At 47.1% G+C, this 18,109-nt stretch overlaps 1 protein-coding gene across 2 annotated transcripts in view; it reads left to right on the forward strand.

Annotated features, from left to right (window-relative positions):
* Window positions 1–12,963: 12,963 nt before the first annotated feature.
* ME2 (malic enzyme 2) overlaps window positions 12,964–18,109 on the forward strand; it is a 33,651-nt gene continuing 28,505 nt past the window's right edge. For both annotated transcript variants that reach the window (XM_055791129.1, XM_055791130.1), the window contains exon 1: window positions 12,964–13,085. The gene's annotated coding sequence lies outside the window, so the exon portion shown is untranslated. The remainder of the gene's footprint in view (window positions 13,086–18,109) is intronic.

The following is an 18,109-nucleotide window of genomic DNA, read 5'->3' on the forward strand; positions in this document are numbered from 1 at the left end:
TGTCACAAAACAGCTGCTAAAAATGCAAAATCTTCAAATTCTGCAGAGCCTTCACCCCTGTCTTGCATCCCCCACCGGCACAGGCTGCTTGGGCACCTGAAGCTGCTACCACCTCATCCGCAGTGCTGTAGACACCCATTAGCAAGTGCCAGCTCTGGCCAGGGCGCGTGGGGAGCAGGAGGAAATGAGCAGGTGGCAATGCCCTGTCTCACTGCCATGGCCGGTGCTTTTTCATCCCTTGCCAGTTCTTTCCATCCTTTCTTCCAGTTCTAGTGGATGGCTTGAGGATACTGCAAAAAGTGTTGGTAAAACAATCTGGAAATGTTATTTTTGCATTTGACCTCTGATGCAGCAACAGTTTATTTTCCATATTAAACAAGAAAACACTGAAAGCTCAGTGCAGTAAACAGTTATCAATGTTTTCTTTCAAGTGACAGTTTTTCTTGGTATGTGCTCCAAACATTATTTTCATCACCACTGTTTCATTTCAACTGCTGCTGTTATGGCAATTCCTTCCATAACTGCCACCAAAACCTGTGGAGTGGCTGGAAGAAAACAGGCATATTATGAGCAATCCAGACCGAACAACTTGGTTGTAATAGCAGGCTGCAGCTCTAACAAGCTGCAGGTGTTATGAAAGACATATGCAAGGCCAAGGGAGACAAAGAAACTGTGTATCCACAGAGAGATAAGGGAGTTGGACGGAAAGATGAGAAAAAACAGGATACCTGCACAAGGGGGGAGCAGTGTGTGGGCACCACGCCGGGACCAATCATAGAGGAGGTGGAAGTGTGTGAACGAGTAGTTTTAACCTATCACCTTTTACATAACAAAGCGTGTGTGGCTTTTTTTTAGCTGTAGAGTATAAATTGGTGTGAGTCTATTAATCAAGTGGCACTAACTTGATCACATTGGTCATATAAGTTGTGTCCAAGCCTTCTGCGTCAACAAAAACCCATCAAGGCACCAGCTGGGCATTTATTAAAACTAATTAAAAGGAGCCAGTCTACATTTCTAACTGTACGCAAACCAGTTTGGTTTTTGACTTGACAAATGCCAAGTGCAAGGTCCTGCACCTGGGTCGAGGCAACCCCCAGTATCAATGCGGGCTGGGCAGAGAATGCATTGAGAGCAGCTCTGAGGAGACGGTCTTGCATTGGACAAGAAGCTCAGTTTGAACCAGCAATGTGCACTCACAGCCCAGAAAGCCAACCATATCCTGGGCTGTATCAAAAGGAGCATGGCCAGCAGGGCAAGGGAGGGGATTCCACCCCTCTGTTCTACTCTCATGAGACCTCAACTGCAGTGTTGTGTCCAGCTCTGGGGTCCTCAGAACAGGAAGGACATGGACCTGCTGAGGAAGGCCAGAGGAAGCCACAAAGATGATCAAAGGCTGGAGCATCTCTCCTGTGAGGACAGGCTGGGAGAGTTGGGGTTGTTTAACCTGGAGACGAGAAAGCTCCAGGGAGACCTGATAGCACCTTCCAGTACCTAAAGGAGCTGACAGGGAAGCTGGAGAGGGGCTTTGTACCAGGGCCTGTAGTGATAGGACAAGGGGGAAAGGCTTTGAGCTGAAAAAGGGGAGATTTAGATTAGATATTAGGAAGAAATTGTTCACTGTGAAGATAGTGAGGTGCTGGCACAGGTTGCCCAGAGAAACTGTGGATGCCCCCTCCCTGGCAGTGTCCAAGGCCAGTTGGACAGGGCTTGGAGAAATATGGGCTAGTGGAAGGTGTCCCTGCCCATGGCAGGGGGTTGGAACTAGATGATCTTTAAGGTCCCTTCCAACCCGAACAGTTCTGTGATACTATGAAATGTGGGTGCAATGCCGACCATGTTCACATTCTTTTCCCCTGCCATTTCTCCTCTGCTGCACATTCAACATTTCAGCTCAAGCAGGGCAATGCCAGGTTAGCAAACACCCTGGGAACACTGTACCTCTGGCAGTGAGCTATGGGGCTCTGGGACAGAGCAGGCAGTGCCAGGCTGGCTGCTTCTCTGTGGTTATTGCAGTAACTATTGCAAAATCCTGGGACATTTCTGTTAGTCCTGCTGGCACTTCAGGAGGGTAGTGGAGATCAGTGAAACAACTTGAACTCATCCAGGTCTGATTATAAAGGGAGGTCGAGCTCCAGGATGAGTAACCATCTGGCTGTGAACAGGACTGGGTGATGGGACAGGCAGCGCCTCTGTGTTTCCATGCAGTCACCCTACTACTCTTGGAGCAAGCATAGGGTGAGTTGATGTCAGATGGATGGGGTGAAATAGGTTTTGGAATGACAATTTAATAAAGAAAAATTTCCTTTAGAAATATATGCTGTCTGCCCCTAAATCCTGATGGCCACTGCTAGCCACTTGAGTGCCAGCAGGAGTGCCCAAGACAGAGCCACAGTAAAAAGCTTCTTGCCCTACACAAGTTCAGTGCTGTATCTCCCCATGTGAGGACAGTGAAAACACACTGCCAACAGGAGATGGGGTGGGGAGGAGAGCATGTGAGCATACAGAGGTGATGAAATTCCCCTGCTGAGCAATAACATGCAGTAAGGGAAGGAAATGGTTTCAGTCTGAAACATTTTTGCTCTGTTCTGCAAGGGACCTGTGCTCATGAGTGGCTGGGTGCTGGGAAGCCGCCAGTCATCCAGGTTAGTCCTTCTCTAAAACAGTCAACAGCGTTGCAGGAGGTGGAAGGTGAAAAGAAACATGCCATGTGCATGAACTGGGCTCAGCCAGGCACAACAGACCCTCTGTGCACGTACACACATACAGAAATGCGCATTTCATGTGCTGAGTGCCTGAGGGAGACTCTGCATCAGGCCTCTGGATTGGAAAGGTTTGTTTCCATCCCTGTAGTTCCATCTTTCCCTCTCATAACAAAGCCTCTCAGCCATATCTCTTCAGGCCCCTTTGCCTCTGGAGATGTGAATTCCTTCTCCATGATGAAAGCCTTTTGGCACTCTTGTAGGAATAAAACCACCAGGAGCCTGGCATATCACAAAGCAAATGAACAGAGGATCCAAGCTGTCCACATAGAAATCATCCACTTTTTCAGCTTGATGGAGGTGATTGATACTTGAGTTATTCCATCCCTGAGCAAGTAGCTCATATTTTTAGGAGTTTGATGAGCCTAATTGTGTTTGTGGATGGGCAGCATTTGCATTCTACCAAGGATGACTCATCAGTCCCTAAAGCAGTGGCTGTTGGGGATCTTCAACTGAGAAGGTCTCCTCGGGCTCAAGAGTCAATCATTTGGCACAGCAAGGTGTGAGGAAGGCTAGGCAAGGCAAAATGGACATGTGGACAGCTGCCATCTGTTCAATGTAGATAAACAGTCCCCAGGGAGGTCTAGAAACAAGAGACAACCCTCCTGGAAACAGTTAAAAATTATTTGGATGGGCCTCCAGATTTTCCTTGTGTAATCCCATGCAACTGTCAGCTGTGAAAGGAAGGAAGAAGAAAAGCCTCTCTCCAGAGAAGATGGTATATGATGGTTGTTCATCACAGGCTGAAAAGGCTGTCACTGCAGCAAAACAAGGCCTTATATTTGAGTGCTTCTGCCACTAATTCAACATGCTGAGCAGCTGGAGCCCACTGTGGTCCCACCAACCAAGATAGCTCATTATTTTCTTCCTACAAAAGGATGCAGAGAAATCAGGTTTTCTGGCCAAAATTAGCAGCATATCAAGGGCTCACATCACACATGCATGGCTCTTGCCATCTTTTGGCCATAGCTGCTGTACATCTCATCCCACTGTCTGCTTCTGGAGCTGCACCTCACCACTGTCCAAGTGCCGCTGGAATCGGACAGGTTTTGCCTGATCTGGGTGAGCTTCTCCATCCTCTCACAGCAGAGGGACAGGCTTGGCTGGGAACAGAGATGGTGCTGGCATGTGGAGTTGTGTGTCTGCAGAGAGCTGGCAGTAGCAGTTTATTTGTGTGTCACCCCTTAATCCTCAGCCAGGCTGTGCCTTTGCTCGGTCTGTGATGGAAAAACAAACAGAAAGCTACAGGCAATGGCAGCAAAAAAGTCAGCCTGCTGAGCAACAAACTGAAATATTTAATCACAGAGCTATTTATGGAGGGGCTGAACAGCAGGAGCCTTAGTTTCTTCCTTTGGCCGTGACTTCTCTGTCTCCAGAGACACCAACCGACATTTTGCACCAACTGAACTGGCTTATTAAAAACCAGACATAGGCAAGACCTGTCTGTCATTCCACTGGGCTAGGGTCTGTTCCTGCAGCCAGTACTTTGTTGCTCTAAATGTTGTTCCTCAAATCCTCCAATACAGTAGCTGCCAGCAAATGCTAAGATCTTCCATCCTCTTGTCTGCCACTTCAGGTTGCTTCCCCAGGAGCTCTGCTGTCCTGTGCTGCTTTGCCTTCAAATGAGCATCATTGTGCACATACTCAGTTTCCATTAGCCAACCCTTATTTCCCAACTCGGTGGTGAGGAGTAAGTCAGAGCACTGCTCTGGGACTGCTCTGCAGGCTGCTCCTCCCTGTTTTACTGAATTCCCAGGGGCAAAATCACTCCAGCCCTATGTGCCCTTAGCCCCATCTGTAAAATGGGGAGATGCAAAAATGCAGAGACTTGTTGATGAAAAGAGTGAGGTATCCTCTGGTTTTCTTCTCCAGTCATTAACCTTTTATAGAATCATAGAATGGCCTGTGTTGGAAGGGACCTTTAAGGATCATCTAGTTGAGGGCAGTGAAGTTACCACAGATGGGCTGAGTGGCAGCTTGCAGGGAGCCCACCTCCTGCACCAGTTCAAACAGGGGAAGGGCAGACGCTGAGCCCACACATGCCAGCTACTGCGACTCTATTTCTGGCTGAAGTTCCTGCTGGACCTGCTGAGCAGTTTGCTCAGCAGCAGCCCTAAAAGAGCCAGGATCTGCTCTCTGAGGAGACGAACAGAGAAGAGAGGCTGGAGGGAGAAACCGTGGGAGACAGGAAACCATGGGCAGGGAGCTGAGCGGGCAGGTGGGAGAAGTGGAGCTGAGTGGTGGATTCAGGGACTCCCACCAGGTACTGGAGGCCAATTCGCATCTAGGGTGCCTGGGGTGCAGAACTGCAGCCAGACAAAGGTCTTCTTCGGGACGATGTCCCCAAGAACAACCGGGACGGTGTCCCCAAGACAACCCCAAGAACAAGCCAGGGTTGTCAGCTCTTTGCCTGCCGCTGGGCAAGCAGGGAGAATTGTTTTGTGGTTAAAAGTCTGCCTTCAGAGTTGTGCAGCTCTGGGAGCTGTGAGCTGTCTTAGGCGAGGAGGGACCGCCCTCTACAGGGGAGCCGATAAAAGCGGGGTTCCGAGCCTTTCCTGGCCTTTCTAATTCACTGCCTGGATTAAACCTTACAGATCAACCCCACAGGGGACTCAAACTGATGATATCACCCAGGGCAAGAGCCTTGCCATGACCTTACATCCTCCGGCAGACTTCCATTTTCAGTACCTGTGATGTGCAGAAGATCTCAGGGCGAGGCTGTACCAGCAGCAGTTGGTGAGTTGACATCAAGCTTTTTCCCCTGCAAGGAGAAATAATGGGATCACACTTATTTGGTATATGTTAGACAGTGAGGAGCAGCAGTAGGTCTGGGCTCGAGGGATGGTGGGTGTTCCCTGCTGCTGTGAATGAAGCCAGGAGGTGCTTTCTCTTGCTGAATCGCATCTGGTAGGTTTTCTCCATCAAAGCATTTAAGCACGTCATCCTCAAGCAGGTCAGCAGAGTCATTTCATCCATGGGGATTACTTGCACATTTTGTTGCATGCGTGCTTGCAGCTAAGCACTTCGTTCATCTGGATCAGTATTTAAATAACAGAGGTTAGAACAGAAAAGGAAATTACAAATTATGCTGTTCCTGGTGACCTGAGTCCACACTGCGCAGGTGCTGAGGCCACCTGGATTATATCAGTGCATCTAAAAATTCTGAATTGCAATCTTCATCTTTGGCAGTACATTCACTGCATCCTCTGACAAAGAAGGCAGAAGGGAGGAACTCACGCTTTGTAGCAATGTTTTAAAAGTTATGTTGGAGACTTTTTTCTCTCATAGAGAGAAGCATGTGATCTGTTGGTGGAGCTCAAAATAAGAAGTCTAAATCTTTCTGAACTAGTGCTACTACCAGTTTGCTCATTGACTCTACACCCCACCGGATATTTGGGGCAGGGATAACATACAGCTCACATTCACGTGAGTTTATCAGCAGTTGAAGAAGTATGATGTCTTGCTGTTCAGGCCTTTGTATGCACTGCTGGTAAGTAAGGGATCCAAAACGCACCACATACAGCTGCTGTCCCTGTGAGTATTCTCCCACGGTTGCAATTTCCAGTCTGCAGGAGCTGTGGGGCGTGACTGAGACTGAGGGAGAGTAATGAACTGACTCTCCTGGCCTCAGTCCTGCAGAAAACACACACTGACAACAGTCCTGCGCACCTGCTTCCAGGCCTGGCCACATGCTTTCCCTGAGGACTCCTGCAGCGAGAGTTGGCATCTGGAGGCTTTTGCTTCTGACAGTGTCTAACACCTTCTGCTGGCAGTTTCCCGATTAGGGACTGCCAGCAGCTTTTGTCTTCAATTGACTCCTGGAGTGGTGGAGGAGCATCCCTGGGAGTGCATTAAATGATGTCATTAAATAACAGCAGGGGTGCAAAGGGACCCCAAACCCCTCCTCAGGATGGAAGGAATTGCTTAAGCCTGCAGGTCAGGCAGCCTAAGCTAAGGTCCTGCAAAGAAAAGGGAGCAAAGCCTCCTGGAAGCCATTTCTGAGCACCTGAAGTGGATAAAGATGGTTTGGAACAACTGACATAGATTTACTGAAGGTAATTTTTCCTAACAGCTTTCTGTGATGGCTGCCTGATGACTTTCTTCTTTCAGCATGCTGACTGTAGAGCTCTGGCCTCAGAGGAAAGGTAAGATCTGTGGCTTCTGCAGCTCTGTGTCTTGCCATCTTTTATCCTCACTTGTCTTTTGGCAGTGGCTTCATTCAGTGTCTGCCCTCCTGATCTTTGGATTGAGGAAAATAAGCTTAAACTGGAAAAAAAATTCCTTGCTAGCTAAATAGGTCTGAATTTTCAAGAGCCTTAAGTTCCCTCACTCTCAGAAGAAATCTTGGTTGTGGAAGTTGTCAAGAATCAAAGACTTCCATTCACAGCAGTGCTGACGAAATTTGATGGAGTTAGGTTCTCTGTCATTTGAACTACAGAAAAGCTTCTGAATAGGTGCCAAAGCTCACTTTATAGCAGGGGGTTTGTAGCTGGCTCATAACTATCTCATATCTCATGACTAAGACAGCTGACACTGTTCCAAATCCAGTTGTCTGCATATTCTGGAAAGTGATACGATGCACAATCGATGTAAAGGATTTATGGCTTTTATTGTTTGTACAAGATATAAAAACTCATCATGTAATTGTTTCTCTTTGATCATGTTTTTAATATCAACCTTCTCCTGCAGGAAGAGTTACATTTTATGATTCAACTAGCAACATGTGGCCAGTGAGAGCACATGTCAGATGAATTAAAACGCGAAGGAGTCCAAGCAGGGCATAGATGTAACACTGCGGGTCAGCAGCTGTAACACTGCTTTAGCAGAGTCCCAGGGATTGCTTTGCCTTCAGCAGTCTTCAGCGGGCAAACAAGTAGCTCCAAAAGCAAAAGCCATTTCTCAGGACAGTGCAATCTGGAGACCTATGAAGGTTAATGGACTTTTTTTTGCAGGTTTCTCTGTAATTTTTGTCTGTCACTGCCATATGGAGTCAAAAACACGCTGTTCTCATTAGAGAGAGTTTCAAGCCTGAGACACCAGTGTAATTGCCTGTAAGCCCAGGATGAGAGCATGGTGTTCATCAATTAAAAGCGGAAGCAAGAGTCATCAAGTGTGCCTGTGCTGATGGGACTCATCTTTTAACTTTCAAGCCTCACCACTGGCTCTGATGAGTCCCTGCAAGGTCCATCCTCATTCTGCAGCACACACACACACACTGTATTAGATGAGAGTGAGACAGAAAAGTACTGTATGCTGATTTCCAGATCTTAAACACAGATACAAGATTACCAGACCGTTACTGATGGAGTTAGACTCTCCCCTGAGATGTCTGAGTAGCACCTCTTTCCACCTTAACTGAAGTCAGTGGAACTTCAGGACTTCTAAACTCAGAGTGAGTGTAAAGTTTTTGGTGCTTTTTATACCCGCTTTGGTCAAATAAAGGCATGACAATCCCAGCTTGGTATATACTGAGCAATCAGAAGAGGGCAGTCCTTCCCCTTTGTACTTGTTCTACTTTGTGCTTGAATTAACAGTCTCAAAGCCCTGAGTTGATGCTGCACGCTTGAGCCGATACGATTACATTGCTCAGGGACGTGGATAGATAAAACCCCTGAACGACATTGCCGTGCTGGACGGAGTAGGACCCACCACCAGCACAATTCTGCCAACAAAGCTGCACTTTCTCCTTCCTTGCTGTATTCACCACAGAGCTGCAAGTATGGAATATCTGCGAGGATTACGTTAGTCCTCAACCCCTTCCCGGCTAATCACACAAAAAGAAGACAAAGAGGTAAAGCAACAGGACAAGAAGAAACGGCCTCAAGTTGTGCCAGGGGAGGTTTAGATTGGATATTAGGAAAAAGGTCTTCACCAAAAGGGTGGTCAGGCACTGGCACAGGCTGCCCAGGGAGATGGTGGAGTCACCAGCCCAGAAGGGATTTAAAAGACATGTAGATATGGCGCTTAGGGCCATGGGTTAGTGGTGGGCTTGACAGTGCCGGGTTAATGGTTGGACTTTGTGATCTCAAAGGTCTTTTCCAACCCAAACAATTCTGTGATTCTATGGTGGCCAGATTACATCCAGTACAGGTCAGTCTGTGCAAACTGCAACTGTATCTTCTACCTGCTTTATTAATGGAGAAAAATGAGGAGGGAAGAGATGGTCATTGGTCAGGATAAGTTGTGTGACGCAGTGTTGAAAGTGGACTGAAGAAACTGAAAATGGAAGGAAGCAGAGAAAAAGGCAGAAATGCAAGATGAAACGCTACCTGGTTAGACCATCTCAGGGTTTGTCACCATGTCCCCGGCCATTCAGGAGCTCAGCAGAGTCGAAGCAACTGATGATCTGAGTTCAAACGGGTCATCAGCCTAGAAAGAGGTTCCAGATCAAAAGCAGAGAAAGTAAAATACAAATTAAAAAGCAGGAAGTGACAGACCTGTTCACCTACAATAATAGTGATATGAGTCACTGACAAAGGTATTCATCAGAACTAGGGAGAGGAGGGACTGGTACCCATACAGGCCAGAGCTCCCTCACTGGGAAGACTTACAGACATGTATGGATATATGTTTAAGCAACATCATCCCTAATCAAGAAAGATTTAACAGCACCACAAAAGGTCCCCAGGAGCTGGAGCTTTGTCATCTATACTGCTAAATCATTAGCACAATCCCAGACATAGTTCTGGATCAGGCCAGCTAGCATTTTCCCAATCAGTTGCTGGAGGCAGTATGGGAATTAGTGCACTATTCCCAAAATACAGTCTGCATGTGAATGTTGGTTTGGATGGTAAAACACTTTAATAGTGTGGATGTGGGCTGTTGTCATGTGAGCTGGTCTCGGAGCCAGAGAATACTGTGGACACATTCGATTGCAAAAACATTACATGAGAAATTTTAAGCAGAATAACTTTAAGAGAGAACAAAATTACTTCTACAGAAGTAGAATTAAAATAATGGAAACAGTGTAAAGGTAATTAGCAGTGCTGTTGCTCTGCTAATTGTTGTTGAAAAAGGCAAGGTTTGCAGAGAGAAGTAGTATCTTTTAGTGGAATTGGTCTAATAAAAGATACTATTTTTCTTCACAAAACCTGCCTTGAGGTAACGATCATCTTTACTGCCTCATTTCTGCTATAGTCTCATAATGTAAATGAGAAGAGTCAGAAGGGTCATCGCTCTATGAGGATTAGTCTAACCATACAGTTAACACTGAGCACTTTTTAAAAGAAATAAGGAGTAGAAGGTGAAAATGCCAGTTTTTATCAAGCTGCAGAAAATTTCTTTGTGAGAGATGTTTTGTCTGCTAGTCTGTACTGTCAACATTTCTGAGACTGGAGGGAGATAAAAACTAACATGACTGCTTAAATAATTATTTGTTCAGTAGCTGTTTATACATAGCTACATTACCAGTGTATTTATGGGACTGATGGTGTAGGTGTTGAGGCAGCACTATGGAGGGAAGGAAAAGAGCCCTGGATCTAGCAGAGTAGAACAAAGAAGTGATTTTTTTTTAAAAAAATTACATTAAGAATCAGTGATACAAAAAACAAGAACACCGAGTCCAGCTCTAGTGCTGCAGCTTTTAGTAAGATATTTGAAAAACTGGAAATGTTACAGAAAGGAGAGACAAAATTATCTCAAGGATGGGAAACAAAGGTCTTTATTTAATTTATCAGAGGGACTCGGTTACAATCAGTGAGGTTTATTTATCATGAGAAAAATGAAACAGGAAGCATCCAACTCTGTGATTTAGCAAAGAGAGACAGAACAAACAGCAAATGATCAAAAGTGCAGGAAAAATCAAATGGGGAATACAGCGTGGGTTTAGGACAGTGGAAATGATTTAAGAAAACCACCTTGATGTATACCTTCAAACTGTGATCGGATGACTTTTGGGAGATGCATTTTACTTCAGCAGAAAGCACTGTCTTCCTCTGAAGAGGAACCCCAGTAAAATTCCATGCCTTGTAGATGCTGGAAATCTGATGTTACAATCAAAGAGTCTCCTGTTGTATTAAAAATTTCTGAATGAATTCGTGCCCTGTAGTGAGTGAGCTGTGACACTGCTTGAGGCTGCTCCTGCACAGCCAAGAGATAGCAGAGCTATGACAGTTGGCTTTACCAAGCTGAGGAATGCCAAGGACCCCCAGTTGTTCTCATGGCAACAAAAAAGCAACAACATTGTTGTTGGCACACGCCAAAAGAAACTCTTCTGTGTTGATCACCAAATAAGGTGATAAAAGTCCTCGGGAGGAAGAAGAAATAACTGCTGCTCTTGTTCTACAGCACAGGCAGTTGCATGAATTAGCCATACATGTAACAGTCACTCGGTGGCTATGTAGTAGCATGAGACGAAGAACAGGCTTGAGAAAGCAGAGTCTCACGGTACATGGGGTTGCTGTCCATATAGATCAGACATAAAGCACCCCTGTTGTCTTAGGACAAGCCAAGTTGGTGTTATCAGGCGGTAGGCTGTGCTGTATTGTGACATACCGCTCCAAGCTGCTGCTGCCGATGTGTTAAGGCGTGGAGCATGGCCACCTCAAACCAAAGATTTGGTGAGTCTGCATTGGGGAATGAACCTGATACCACAGAGCTGCTGGGAGGAAATGCTGGCACAAGTTGTGGGTGTGCTGTCTAGAAATGAAAGCTCTCCCTCCCATTAAAAATTGTTGCTGGAAGTTTCAGACCCTGCAGTTCTGCCAAACCAGTCTACAATGACATGAGTTTACTGCAATACTGATTTATGCTATTTGGGTATGAAGTCTAGCAGTTTTAAATGCCTTCAATTTTTAGTCAGTCACAAAGTCATGATCTTGCATGTTATTTTAGCAATCCCCTTTGTTTATAGGTGCAGCACCACATTATTCAGAAATGTTTCAAAGCCGCCAGTGTCATGCTGACAGGGGGGAAAGCAGCAGAATACGCACTTCATGAAAGGCCTCAAAATCATGATTAGACAAGGTTTTGATTAAAAGGGTTTATATATTATTGCTCCAGTTACTATAGCAACTCTGCTTCTCTTAACTGCACAGTGCTCATTCGTACATCTAACAATTTATATCATGTTAAGTGCCAGCAGAGAATTAACAGCCTCATAATGTGCAACACTGGAAAACTTCTCAGGGTTTGGGTTAGAGAGGAGACGGATGAAGTCTCAGACAAGCTGAGTGGTCACATTTAATACCATTATACCTTCCCTCTCCAAACACCGCGAAAGCTTAGCTGGGGAAGAGTGTAGTTTCTATTAAGGTGAGACCAGCATTAGGACTAACAACCCTATGTTATGAAGTGTGATGCTTTTTGACATCACAGTTCTTTTCTGGACCTGGTAATTTTATTGCTGACCTGCAGCATTAGCTGCCTCGCCATCTTCTGCCAAGTCTTCTGTTTTAATCGAAGGGTATTCGAGTCCTTCAGGCTCTGTATGGCAGCACATAAGGCAGAGGTTAACCCCTCAGTGCTGTGGCTCTGCATGCTTTGAGGAGCCCTGATCCATGTAGGGGATCCAGCACTGTGGCCCCGGCCATTGGGAAGCAGCGTCTCTCTTGCTTCAAGCAGCTATACCCAGGGGGACCCCGCTCCCCTGCCACCAAAAGACCTCTCTGCTACCTTCCTGCCGCTTTGCCCTTACTGCCTCGCCCTGCTCCCCAGCGTGCTCCCTCAGGAGCCCTGCCACCCTGGGTGCCCGTGGGCACCCTCACGGCCCCTGGCCCCTGACAGCCCCCATCCCTGTCCCCTCACAGCTGTGGTCCCCTCACGGCCACGGCCCCTGTCCCCTCACACGGGCCCTGTCCCCTCACACGGGCCCTGTCCCCACACACGGCCCCTGTCCCCTCACACGGGCCCTGTCCCCTCGCAGCTGCTGCCCCCTCACGAGCCCAGTCCCCTCACGTCCCGTGCCCTCACACAACCCCTCACCCCGCCCCTTACCGGGAGCCCCGCCCCTCAGGCGCCGGGCTCGGCGCCACGCCTCTCCACGCCGATTCGCTGTCGCTCCTGTCCTAATTAACATTTAACAGGCCGCGCCCGGCCATGCCCGGCCCGGTTTCCCCTCCGTCAGGGCGGAGAGCAGCGGAGCGGGAAGCTCATTGGTCGCGCCAGCTGTCGACCGGCCAGCCGGCTTTCTTTTCATTGGCTGCGCTGGGTTGTCAGTCATAAGGAACACCCCGCCCTCCGGGGTGTCCCTCCCTGGTGCCTCCTTGTTTGCTCCATTCAGTGGCGGGTTCCGAGGCAGAGGGAGCTTCGGCGGATGGGAGCTGCTGTTGCACAATAGAAACGGGTCCTCGGCCAGCATCACTCAGAGGGCAGCAGCCACAGGAGGAGGTAGATCCCATTCTGATAACAATTTTACAATCGGCGTACGAAAGACTTCTTGTCTCCTTACAAGCCCGCATTTTGGGGGCGTTTTCTCCAGAGCCTCGACCCTTGCAGCCTTTCCTCTCTCGAGTGCCTCCCCGCTTTGAAACCTGGCCCCCGGCCCTGCTGCCTGCGTGTTGCCAGGGTGAGGAGAGGCCGCTCGCTTCGTGCCCTGGCCGAGCGTACCACCGAGCAGCAGCCGGAGGGCGTGCGATGGGCAGGACCGGGGCGGCACCGGGGGCCGGGAGGGCCCGGGCGTGCGGCCAGCCCCGTCCTCCCGTGAGGGGACACGAGGCCCGCCCGGGAACGGGGAATGGGGATGGAGGGAGCTCCGTGTCCCCTGGGGCCGACTGAAGCCTAGCACAACAGCAGCTCGCCCCTGTGTGTCGGCAGGCCCCGAGGCTCGGCCTGCTGTGCGGGGTAGCGGAGGCCTGCCGCGGCCCCCTGCCCTTGGCCTGCTGCCCTTGGCGCGGCCGGCCCCGGCGGCAGGTGGAAAATACCTCAGGTCCTGCCTCAGAGGCAACAGGGCGTGCACTGCCCAGGCTGTGCAGGGCTGTGTGTTTACCAGCTGTCAAAATGGGTGACAAACGCAGCTGCCACCGGCCGAGAACAAGCGCCATTGTTGGTAGCAGCTCCTCTGGTCAAGCCTGGGGGGATGCTGCCCCCCAATTCCCCACATTTAGCTCTTTCTGCAGCTCCTCGGTGTTGGCTGATGAGCCCCCGTGATGACTTACAACCTGTGGTGAACTTTGATGGGCCTGAAAGCTAGAGAGTGAAAGCTGGGAAGTTGCAGAGCTGGTGGTGTGGGGTTGGAAGAGGAAACACAGTCAGGCTGCCTGGTATTTTTAGAGCTAGTCTCTCTGGTCGTTGGGTTTTGCTTCTTGGCTATTAAAAGAAGTGGTGGTGGCTGTTTGAAATACCACTGTTTCAGGTCCCATGTGCCCCTTGGCCTTGCTGCACCGTAATGTTAAATGGTACCAGATAAGTGCTCATCTCTGAGCAACTTGGTGTGTTGTATCATGGCATGAATCTCTTGAAAAAACCTGAAAACTTGCAACCTGTTGATAAGGGGCTGATAAAAAAGGACAGTCTTGTAGCCAGGCAAGCTATTGTTTGGTATCTTTGCATTCTTAATTCCAAAAAGTAGTGAACAGCTAAGGGAAATCACCTGTGTACATACGTGGGTAACAGGAAGAGGCAGAGAGAATATGAAACTCTGCAAGTAATCCATGTGTGTGTGCAGCCACCAGTGCCTAACATGATATTGGCTCTATTAGACATGATAAGGTCTGTAGAAATTCAGTCTGGGCGTGTATTTTGAGACAAAGTGTGTGTTAACAGTCCCAGAACAAAACTTCTGAGAGTCCTGTGCGGTAGCGTTACGAGTCAGCAGCATGAGTGCAGACAAGATTTGAAGCTTTTTCTTCTGCAAACTAAGCAAAGCTGTCAATGCATGGTAGTGCACTGTGCTTGAGTGAGTACTAATTGAACGTTCATCGACTGGTGGCAGCCCCTTTATTGCAACAGAAGGAGTGCTTTGCTGTTACTTGGGCTGTTAACTAACTGTGTATGGGTAGTTTTTCAGATTCTTCTGTAATTTAAGCAGGTGGGTTTCTTTTTTAAGTCCTAATTGTAGTGCACACCGATGTTTATAAGTGGTTTGCAGGCTTATACTTTACCTGATTGGCACTAAATTAGCATGCAGCTTTGTTTCTCCGTGTTTGTTGCTGAGCTGTTCTGGGAAGAATTCCCTTTTATAAGTGTGCAGCAGTTATTGAGAACATCCTTGTTTCACTCTCATATCCCAAAAAAATCCCTATTTGTGAACTGAAGAAAACAGTTCTAATACAGGAATGTACCAGTTCTGCAGAATAAAGCAACAGTGACTTTCTGTGTATTTCTGCAATCTTTCTAAGGATTCTGCAGGATAAGGCCTTTGTCCCACATACACAGATGGATGCACTTACCTTTACTACTGGTAGCCCTCCCAGTCAGACAAATGGAATAAAATCAAGAATGTGAGTACATCTTCTTGTCAAAGTAGATGCTGCTGCAGTTTCAACAGTACAAGATAATGGACTGACTTCAGAAAAATGTTTAGGCCAGATCATTAATGTATGATAAAATAGCTCTCTGATGTCGTGTGATAAGAACTTTTATGAACCAAGACTCCAATATCAAATGATTTAGTCCTACTTTCTAGTTGTGCTGCAAGAAGTTTTATAATATTGTAAGTTAAAGCAATTTAGAGAACACATGCTCTTTTTGCAAAGGTTGTCTGTTGTTATTCACTTTTGAATTTGCCTAAGTGTGCTTTATTTGCTTGATGTTTCAAGCCTCATGTTATTAACTTTCTTCACTGAAGTACTGCGCATCTAATTTTTCTCCTTGTTGAACCAGTTGCCTCAGAGTAAGAGGGAAGAAAATTAGTTTCAATATCTTGAAGATCTGCATCCAAAATGACCAGCTTACTACCGCCAAACATTTTATTAGTAACACCTCCCCATATGTTTGTTCCTTTTAATCTGCAGATCTCAAGGTACAGTAGAAATATCCTTTAAAGTGGCAGCTCAGGACTTTGCTGGAAGGAACCTGACAAATTATTACCACCATTTTCTTCTAACTCCCTCCAACAGTGTCTGGTCAGCTCAGGGCATCAGAGGTGCTGAGTTGCTGTGCAGGACAGCATTGCCCAGCTTCATCAATCTGCTCTTTCCTCCACACACGTACACACTGGGATGCTCCCGTTGTAAAATACGAGTGCCCCCTTCCCCCTTGATCTGCAAAGCATGCACTGCAGGGTGGCAGGTGCAGGCAAAGCTGCTTTCTGTTGAGTAAAAGTCTCATTGGGAGACGCAGTTATAGTTGGTACTTGCCTAATGTAATAATTTTAGACTGCTTTATCATTATTGAAGTGATGAAGCCAGCTAGTGTGTGCCTGGTTTGTGTCAAGGCTTGTTTCATTTAGAAAAAAAAAGAAGAAAAGATAGTGTGGTGGTGTATCCACAGCAGCCTGGAGATACTGCAGACTCACTGGATAGATTGCTATGGCAATGTAAGAGAAAATGTTTGTTGGCCCTAGAGCAGTGGTACTCAAAATACCAAAACTGATCGAGGCCAGAAAGATTGGAAATTGTGGTGCCTGTGTGGTCTTGAATGAATAATTCCAGCTTGTGTTTATCAAGAACAAGTTTCTATTAATGCACAGGTCTTGGAAATTTCTGTACATGAAAGGAAGACTGGAACTGTTCATTTACACAGGATTTCAGGAATACTTGAAATAGATTTCTCTTTAGCCATCTTTCAAGGTGAAGGAAGACTGCAAAGTCATGGAGCGCATGTTGCTGTCCACTGAGAGATACTCTTTGCTCTTAAGGTATAACAGATGCGTCAGGCAGCCTGTGCAGGAATTGAAGCAGACCTTGCTTTAATTGACACTGAGCTTCCTGACTCTCTGAACAACGTAATTGTACCTTTTAAAAGTATGAGGAACCTTTCCCTTAAAGGTAGCTTTTGCAGTTTAACAAATCCATAATTGCAGCAGCAAAACATTTGCTCCTAGATAAGGGCACTTGTGCAGTATTGGTAATTAGTTTGACCTGGCCAGATGCCTCCTGATAAGGCACAGCAGAGAGCTGTCATCTGGCATGCTGAAGAATTTAATTCTCTTAAATTGTGACACAGCATGTATGTGGTAATAAATCAAAAATTACCCATTGTATTGGATTAAGTCCAGTGGTGCACAACAGTCATGTTTAGTCCTTACCATTGTCAGGTACTGAAAGAAGAAAAGAAATCCTTGTTCTGGTTATGGAGACACATGTTTCAGCATTCTTCTTTGAATTCCTCTGCTTTTTTTCCTAATTCTTCCTTGTGGGACACAGAGGGCTGAGGTTCTGCAGTGTATTTTTTCATGTCATTGCAACACTCCCCTTTTGACAGCCTCTACCACCAAAATAATCTGTCCTTTTTCTTATGGTTAAAGCACCACCATCTCAAGCCTGGCCTCTCTTCTACAAAACCCATCATAAACCATTTAAAAACCTTCCCATGAAGCAGCATGACCCAACCCTTTAGTCTCCTTGAAACCAGGTATGTGTTTGGGGACCCTTTTTCCAAACTTCTCCTTGCACCTTGTTGCCTGCTCGAAATGCTTCACAGAAGCAGAGCTGGCAAGTACTAGCCACTGGGCACAAGATTTTATATCCCTTCTGTCTTCCCCGTGAGACCAGAGGGGAAGCGGTGCTGCCCAGGGCATGTTATTTGTTGTCAGTTGTACCGTGCTGCATTTAAAATATTTTTGTTGTCTGGTGGCATCTTCTGTCTGAGAAGTTGTTAGCGGGAATCCCGAACTCCTGGTGTGAGTTTTATGGCTACCCCAGTGCTGCATCTGGCTCAAACCCACCCGTGAGCCTCGGCTTGGGGGTGAGCAGAGTTAGCCTGGGAGCTTCATTGTGAAAAGCATCAAGACACTGGTGGCATGTACGGATGTAGCCTTAATTTTTAATCCTAAGGGTTGCTGGATTGTCCTGTGCATGTATTCTTGAGGAGGATTTGGGACTTCAAAAGTGGAAAGACATGAGCTGATGGCTGGCTTGTTCTTGCCAAGTTGGTGGCCAGCAGAGCGGGGAGTAAAGGGTAGATGAGTCATGGAGGGCCACGGGCAGAGCTCTTGGCACTCCTACAGAGGAGTATGGACAGGGGATAGGGAAGGATGCTTGCTTTGTGGTTTCAGGGTAAGCCACATTAAACTGAGTTTTGGAGGCAGATTCTTGCTAAGACATGTTTAAAAGCTGCCACAAAAGGATCTAGAGGAGATGTGCGAGAAGGGAGATGAAACAGAAATAGGAACCAATTGGAAGAGCAGGGAAAGAAGAGCTCAGGACTGAGTTACCAGTCAGGTTTTATGCTGGATATAAATTAACTGGGATTATATCTCTTGCGTATAAACAGAGGGACTGAGTGAAAAATGAAGCCTGATTCTCCCACTT

The sequence above is a fragment of the Falco peregrinus genome, chromosome Z (assembly GCF_023634155.1).
Source record: "Falco peregrinus isolate bFalPer1 chromosome Z, bFalPer1.pri, whole genome shotgun sequence".
In the NCBI taxonomy this organism is placed as follows: Eukaryota; Metazoa; Chordata; class Aves; order Falconiformes; family Falconidae; genus Falco; species Falco peregrinus.